The sequence below is a fragment of the Nomascus leucogenys genome, chromosome 14 (assembly GCF_006542625.1).
Source record: "Nomascus leucogenys isolate Asia chromosome 14, Asia_NLE_v1, whole genome shotgun sequence".
Lineage (NCBI taxonomy): Eukaryota > Metazoa > Chordata > Mammalia > Primates > Hylobatidae > Nomascus > Nomascus leucogenys.
Genome location: NC_044394.1, coordinates 7,449,417 through 7,457,593, shown reverse-complemented (window position 1 = coordinate 7,457,593; position 8,177 = coordinate 7,449,417). Strand labels below are relative to the sequence as shown.

Below are 8,177 nucleotides of genomic sequence, written 5' to 3'. Positions count from 1 at the left end.
TCTTGCAAAGGATGTGGAGATGATGGGCTCCAGGCTCCCCACGCTGAAAGTGCAGTGGCTGTGGGACAGCTTGTCCAATGGCAGTAACACATGCCAGTCAGGGACTTCAGAGAGGGAGTGGGGTGCTCAGAGAGGTCATCAGCACACTCCACTAGGAGCAGAGGGGGTAATGTTATTAATAAATTTGGCTGGGCACGGTAGCTCACGCCTGTAATCTCAGCACTTTGGGAGGCCGAGGTGGGCAGATCACCTGAGGTCGGGAGTTTGAGATCAGCCTGACCAACATGGAGAAACCCCATCTCTACGAAAAATACAAAATTAGCTGGGTGTGGTGGTGCATGCCTGTAATCCCAGCTACTCGGGAGGCTGAGACAGGAGAATCGCTTGAATCTGGGAGGTAGAGGTTGCGGTGAGCCAAGATTGTGCCACTGCACTCCAGCCTGGGCAACAAGAGCAAAACTACATCTCAAAAAAAAAAAAAAGAAACAAACAAAACAACAACAACAACAACAACAAAAAAAAACAGCCAGGTGCGGTGGCTCACGCCTGTAATTCCAGCACTTCGGTAGGCCAAGGCGGGTGGAGGTCGGGAGTTTGAGACCAGCCTGGCCAACATGGCAAAATCGCGTTTCTACTAAAAATAAAAAAATTAGCTGGGCATGGTGGCGTGCACCTGTAGTTCTAGCTACTCAGGAGGCTGAGTTGGAAGAATCGCTTGAACCTGGGAGGCAGAGGTTGCCGTGAGCCGAGATTGTGCCACTGCACTCCAAGCTGGACTTTTCTGTCTTAAAAGAAAAAAAAAAAAAAAAAAAAAAAATATATATATATATATATATATATATATATATATATAAGCAGTCTGCAAGTGGAGCCATGAGGGGTTGGTACCTGCCCCACTCTATTCCCCCTGTGAGAACATCTGGAAAGAGGGGTTGGTTAGAAAGTTAGAGGACTCAGCCTTGGAGAAATCCCTGGGGCAGGCAGAGCTGAAGAAATGAGGGAGTGGATAGAAAGACGCAGAGGCTAGGAAGCCATGAGGATGGGAATGATTTCAAGGAGGCATTAGCAACATCCAGGGCTCCAATGGAGTGAAGGAGTGGGATAGGGAGGAGGCCCATGGGTTGAAACAATGAGGAGCCTAAGGGTGCCTCCCTTGGAAAGGCATCTTCCCCTAGAATGATGCCGGTGCCTCCCTGTAAAAATCATCTTCCCCTAGGATGAAGGGGAAGAAAGTCAGATAGTAGGAAGTTGAGGATTGAATGGGGCTTGAAGAAGCAGACAGTGGGTCTGGTTTCTTCTTAGGGGAGGCCTACTGATGAATGCAGAAGACAGAAACAGGGCAATGACTTGAGGGCAGAGCAGGGTTGGGGCCAGGTTCCCTTAGAAGGGGGTATCCTGAAGTGTTTGTAGTTTTGAAGGAGAGGGGAGGAGAAAGAAGAACTAACAGAGTCTCCTGAAGCACATAGGAGGTTGGGCTGGAAAGCAAAAGGGACATCTCATCTTTGGAAGAGCAGAGACAATAGGGCCTGAACCAGGCAGAAGTGGAGGAGTGAGGTGGGGAGAGAAGGAGAAATGAACAGGATCTGATAACCAGTAGAGTGCCAGGGAAGATGCACAGGAGACTGAGGCTTCCAGCCTCTGAGCCAGAGGCGGATTCAGGAGAGTAGGAGGAGGTGGCTTAGGTAGGGAAGAGGTCTCAGTCGCCTTTAGCCTCCTTGAGTTTTAGGTGTGTGGGAGACCCACAGGTGGCCCTCTGTAGGTGGCTGGTGTGAGGGGCTGGAGCCTTGGGGGCTCAGAGGCAGTGGTGGGAGTGGGTGGAGGTGTCTGGGGCTGGGGAGGTTGTGAGAGGCAGGGAAGGGGTCTGAGAAAAAGCTTCCAGAAGGACAGACCCAAAAGGAGTAATATGTTAGCAAAGCCCAAGAAAAGTGTGCTTCAAGGAAGAATGTCCATTAGAGCAACTGGTTTTATTAATACTGTAATAATAATGTATTTACAAATTTTACTAGCCGGGTGTGGTGGCACCCGCCTGTAACCCCAGCTACTCAGGAGGCGTAGGCAGGAGAATTGCTTGAAGCTGGGAGGCAGAGGCTGCAGTGAGCTGAGATCTTGCCACTGCACTCCAGCCTGGGCGACAGAGTGAAACTCCGTCTCAAAAAAAAAAAAAAAAAAAAAAAAATTTACAAGCAATCCACAGGCGAGTGCAAATGGAAATCTCCAAGTTTGCAGATGCATTTTTCTGCTCCTGAAATGCCCAGGTGACAGGGATGAACTGCAGAGGGATCTTGCAAGTAAGCAGGAAAGTGACAAATGAACTGCACTATGGGTAAGTGTAAGGTAATACACTTGATAACATAATCTAGACTATATTGGCCAGGCGGACAAATCCTGAGCTCTCAGTTACAACCTGGGAAAGGAGCCAGGAGTCAGTATAAAGGCATGGGTCTGTCCCTCCGGATTAAGAATCTTCAACCTGGGGCCTGAAGATCATCTTCTGGGATTTCAAGCACCCTGCCTCCCCCGGAAATTGAATGCACCAGGGAGTGAAGAAGTGTGGGGAGAGGGGAGCAGGAGAGAGGAGATCTTCAGAGGGGTTTGGAAACCCAGTCCTGGAGTTCCGTTCAACATGCTAACCTAATGTTGGGCCTCCCCGAGGAGGGTGTGGTTCTGAGGTTTCTCCCCCTTCCAGTTTCCCAACTTGCTGAAGAAACTTGCCCTTGACATGCAAATGATGGAAACACATTGGTGTCTGGGGCACTTTGGTTTGTGGTTTTTACCATCAGCTGTCTCTGAGGCTGAGCGTGTCGATCTGTCTCAGCAAGGCTAGCAAATTGCAAGCGCTCAGAGGAGGGGAGAGGGGGCTATTCCTGGGGTTCTGGGCCCAGATGGGCAAATGGGTCTGTAAGGCAGTTTTCCAGGAGGAGGGTGCAGACCCTTTGCAAGTTGTTTGGGGACAGAGCTTAGATTGCATCTGGCCCTCTTCACCCTCCTCAGATCCCCTAAGTAGCAGGGTGCTTGGTGGTCGCCACCTGACCTAGGCTACCCACTCCCAAATTGGAGTCTGAAACGAAAGCACGTGGGAAAAGTATAGCAAAGGTCAGTTTCCCATTTATTAAACAAGTTCTTCCGTGGAAAATCTTCCCAGGGCTCAGCAGCCCTTGAAGTGATCAGGGATGCTGGGGAGGTTGGGGGGAGGAGAAAATGGGAGATGGCAGGTGGTTTCGGTCGGTGTGGACGAGTGATTGATTTGTTCCCCCTTCCCACCATCTCCTGTGGCCTCAGCATTTGACTTGGTTTCCTTTCCGGGGCCCTAATTCGAGGGAGCTGCCCCCTCCTCCACACCTGTGTCCCAAGCCCCAGCTGTGCGTCCTCACCCTGGGTTCCTGGCACTAACCTGGAACCAGTCGGGCAGCCCTGCTCTTAGCTCCCCGCGGAGTCTCGGAGGCCTCAGGTCTCCTCTGCCCACCCTCTCCGCAGCTGGGAGGGGCAGGATGCCCCGCACCCCACTCTGCGCAGGAGGTCGAGGCACCCCGCTCACGCCCTCCTGCCCGCAAGCTAGGGAGTCACTGCGGCCGGGGAGGGAGGTACACGGAGGGCATTTTTCCAGCTTTCACCGGGTGCTCCCCTCTCCACCCCCGGCAACCATGTAGGTTTCCGGACCCCCAGGTCCGCTTCCCTCCTCTCTGGAAAGGGGTCGGCCATCGGGAAAGGGCCCGGGGGCGCCGCAGCCTGGCCCCCGCCCCGCCCGCAGCCCCGCTCCTCCCCGCGCGGCCCCACTTGTGGCCCTGCCGGCAGCCGCGCAGGGACAACTGCATTTCTCGCCGCCCGCCGCTAGGAAGCCGGCCTCGCCTCACTTTCTCCGCCTCCCCGCGCCCCAGCCGCGCCGCCGCCGCCGAGCCCGGCCCTGCCGCCGCCGCCGCTGCGGATTGCAGCCCCTCCCCCGCCCGGCCCGCGGCCCGGCCCCTGCGGCCCGCGCGGAGCGGACGCGCGTGGCGCTGCCCGGTAAGACTCCCCGCGCTCCCGCGGCTCCCGCCCGGCCCCGGGCGCGGTCCTCGCCGGCGCCCCGCGCGCAATCCCGGCCCCGGCCCCGGCCCGGCGGCCCCACCTTCTCGGGACCCGTTGCCCAGGCACCGCCGGGAGGGCCCGGCCGTCGCGAGTTTGATTCCCGGGGCTGTCGGCGCGGCTCCCCGGGAGCTCCGCGTGCGGCAGGTCCCCGCCCGCCCTTCCTTCCCGAGCCCCCACTTCATCCCGGGCCCCGGGCGCGGGGGGCGTGCGGGCATCTGGGGGGCCGGGAGCGGGGCGCGCGATTAGACCGGGGGGCGCGGGCCGGCGCCGCAGGGAAGGGAGACGAGGCCTCCCGGAGCCGGCTCCGCCCGAGTCCCCTCTCCCGCCGCTCCCCCTTTTGTGTGGGCGCCCCTCCCCGCGGTGCCCGGGCCTGGGGGCGCAGGCTGGGAGGTGACGGCAGGCGGGGGCGCCTGCTGGGAGCCGAGCGCCTTTCAGGGGGAGGGGAGCTTCGCTTCCTGCCCCCCGCCGATGTCACAGGTCGGCTCAGCCTTTTTTGGTCCCTCCCGGTCCCCTGGGAGCTGTATCTCCCGTCAACCCGGCCAGGGAAAGTTGGGAATGCGCTGTCCCCGCCCCTGCTCCCCCGCCCCGCCGGCTCCTGTGTCCCGGGCTCTGAGCTCCAAAGGGGGCTGGTGTCGGCGTTTATTCATTCCGCCCTCTTCCTTTTCTCGGTCGCATGGTCGCCTTACACCCAGCACTGCCCTGCCCATTTCTTTTCCCCTTAAAAAAAGTTTTAGCTCCAAGAAACGTACACTGAAATTAAATTCCTGAGAAGGAATGTGTTTTAAGGGGAGGGAGGGTTTAGATTTTCCTTTTTTTGGTGGAGTAGAAGGTGAGGGGACTCTCTGGGAGTTTGGAAACAAGATGTCCTGGAGGCGATAGAGGATACAAGAAGACCATCCACCGTGCTCCCCACCTGATCCGCAGTCAGCGTCTCGTAGCGAGAGGAATGAACCTTCCCTGGGTGATCCCGCAGCACCTGAGCCACCTGGCCCAGGAGAAAGGACTCAGGGAGATGTTCTGGGCCTTTCACCCCTTTTCTTTATAGCCAGCCGTGCCTGAAGGAGGTGAGGGACCCCAGGAATTCTCTCATGGAGGAAGTCATCTCACCATGCGGTTGGGCCCCTGCTGGATCAAGTGTGAAGCTGGGTCCTCTCTGTTGTTGGGGGTCAGTGCCACTGGTCCCTCAATTTGAATGGAGGGTGCCATCTCTAGGATGGAGAGGTGCTGCTGGGAGAAATCTGGCTCGGGTCTCCAGGAAGCTGGAGCGTGTGCAGGAGGGCTGGGTGTGAAACCCCCTGTCCACTTTCTGCAGCTGGAAGGGTCAGGACAAGGCAAACAGGATACTGCTACTGACCTGGGCACATCCTTGAATAGAAGAGAGACCCTGGACAGCGAGGATGGCCCAGGGATGTTGATATGACTAGGGCTGTATCCCCAGCTCCTGGGCCAGGCCAACTAGGGCCAGAGGTTGGAGTCATGGGCCCCTTTGAGAATCTGGCGAAAGCTCTAACTCCTCTCCTTCCAAAATGCATGTGTATAGGGAGACACTTGTATTCAACACCAGACGGTTAATATACCGGTACCCTTGGAACTAGGACCTCCATTGAGACCCCTGCCCTAGAGTTACTGGTCTGACCTGGGCCATCAGAACAGTTGTCACCTTTTTGGCTGGTCAGTGAATAATCCCAGGGTTCAAAGAGCGGACTGCTTCTAAGGTCTTTTCTCATGACCTCCCTATGCAACTTTGGGCTTGTGGCCATGGAGACCTGGAGTGTCTGGACAGATCCCAGCTCCCTACAGCTAGCTAGAGGATGGGGGCAGATGAGGTGGCCCTTTTCCAGGGGCTCATTTTGCTGTCTGTGTGGTGGGAAGGCCCTGGGCACTGGGCTAGGCCCACTGGTCTATTGAATTAGAGGTAAAGGGATTTGGGTGGAGGTGAATATTCTGGTGTTTCAGCTGGGTGTGAGATCCAGGCCTTTAAGAGCTCCAGCTTGTTCTTGGGGAAATGGGGTTGAGGTGCTTTAGTAGAGAGTGTTACGTGTGAAAGACGCCTCTTAAGGAGGTCTTGGGGCAGAATTGTCCAAGGCTATGATCTGGGTATTGTCGGTTCCTTAGATCCCTTCGGACTCTTGAAGGCAAGTGGGGGCCAGAGGGCTGCTGTCACTATCCCCAGTGCAGCCCAGAGGAGGCCTGGCCTGCCTTTCCTTTCTTGGCTCACTGGGCCCTGGGCTGCTGCATAGGTGTTTGTGGCGTCTACACTTGCTAGGGATCTGGAAGAGCTTTAGGAGGATCTGCCATTCGTGACTTCTCTACCTTGGGATTGTGAAGACTTCCTTAGGCTCAAGTCCCCCACAGAGAGCTGTAGGCGATTTTTCTTTGTTTAACTAGAGAGCACAGCATTTGGCATATGGCACCACTCACACTGGTATTCTTCCTTTAGAGCTTCCTACATTTGCTCTGGTAATAAGCAGCAGAGGCAGGAGCATTCTAGAGCCTTGGGCACAGGAAGCTGGGTGTCTGACAGGGGTCACCTCTGACTATCCAAGGTGAGCTGGAGGAGGTGGTGCTTCTGTTTTGCTGGCTCTTGCACTTACAGGAAGTAAGAGCTATAAAGGGCATTGGAGGCCGGACGCGGTGGCTCATGCCTGTAATCCCACCACTTTGGGAGGCCAAGGGGGGTGGATCACCTGAGGTCAGGAGTTCAAGACTAGCCTGGCCAACATGGTGAAACCCTGTCTCTACTACAAATACAAAAATTTGCTGGGTGTGGTGGTGTGTCCCTGTAATCCCAGCTACTCAGGAGACTGAGGCAGGAGAATCGCTTGAACCTGGGAGGTGGAGGTTGCAGTGAGCCGAAATTGTGCCATTGCACTCCAACCTGGATGACAAGAGCAAAACTTTGTCTCCAAAATAAATAAATAAAAAAAATAAAATAAAATAAAATAGGCCGGGCGCGGTGGCTCACGCTTGTAATCCCAGCACTTTGGGAGGCCGAGGCGGGCGAATCATGAGATCAGGAGATCTAGACCATGGTGAAACCCCGTCTCTACTAAAAATACAAAAAAATTAGCCGGGCGTAGTGGCGGGCGCCTGTAGTCCCAGCTACTCGGAGAGGCTGAGGCAGGAGAATGGTGTGAACCCGGGAGGCGGAGCTTGCAGTGAGCCGAGATCGCGCCACTGCACTCCAGCCTGGGCGACAGAGCAAGACTCCATCTCAAAAAAAAACCAAACAAACAAACAAATAAAATAAAATAAAATAAAATAAAATGAAGGGCATTGGAGACCCTAAAGCGCTGTGGTCCAGTGGTCCTTGACTTGGGAATTGGAAGTGTCTTGGTGGCATGCAAAGGTCTTTGTTGCAGTGACTGAGGATTCACCTTCCCCAGTGGCCATGACTTCTCAGTCATGCTATGGCCCTGGCTACCATGGGTTGGTGAGTTCAGGATGCTGGCTGTGTTGGCTCACTCAGTGTTTCTCTGATCCCCTTGGCTTCCAGGCTCCCAGAACCTCTGATGTGTCAGCGCATTATCACAGACTCTTGATGATGCAGCTAAATGTCTTATCTCTAAAGCAGGTCATAAATGATAAATGTGATAACAGTCCTTGTAAACATAAACTCCCTTCTTATAAATGTGACCATTTCATTTCCATTGTGGCAACACCAAGGGTCTTTGAGGAATTCTTTTTTTTTTTGTTTTTTGAGACGGAGTCTCGCTCTGTCGCCCAGGCTGGAGTGCAGTGGCGCAATCTCGGCTCACTGCAAGCTCTGCCTCCCGGGTTCACACCATTCTCCTGCCTCAGCCTCTCCGAATAGCTGGGACTACAGGCGCCCACCACCACGCCCGGCTAATTTTTTTGTGTTTTTAGTAGAGACGGGGTTTCACCGTGGTCTCGATCTGACCTCGTGATCCACCCGCCTCGGCCGCCCAAAATGCTGGGATTACAAGCGTGAGCCACTGCGCCCGGCAAGGAATTCTTGGTAGGATAAAAATGTTTAGGCTGGGCGTGGTGGCTCCTGCCTGTAATCCCAGCACTTTGGGAGGCTGAGGCGGGTGGATCACCTGAGGTCAGGAGTTCGAGACCAGCCTGGCCAACATGGTGAAACCTGTGTCTAC

The 8,177-nt window shown here is 55.3% G+C and overlaps 1 protein-coding gene across 4 annotated transcripts in view; it reads left to right on the top strand.

Moving 5' to 3' along the window:
* The first annotated feature begins 3,808 nt into the window (after positions 1-3,808).
* The window catches only part of CUEDC1 (CUE domain containing 1), a 94,951-nt gene continuing 90,582 nt past the window's right edge, over positions 3,809-8,177 (top strand). For 2 of the 4 annotated variants that reach the window (XM_030827755.1, XM_030827754.1), the window contains exon 1: positions 3,943-3,999. The gene's annotated coding sequence lies outside the window, so the exon portion shown is untranslated. Of the gene's footprint in view, positions 4,000-8,177 lie in introns of all 4 variants that reach the window. The other 2 variants (XM_030827752.1, XM_030827753.1) reach the window with 2 other exon arrangements.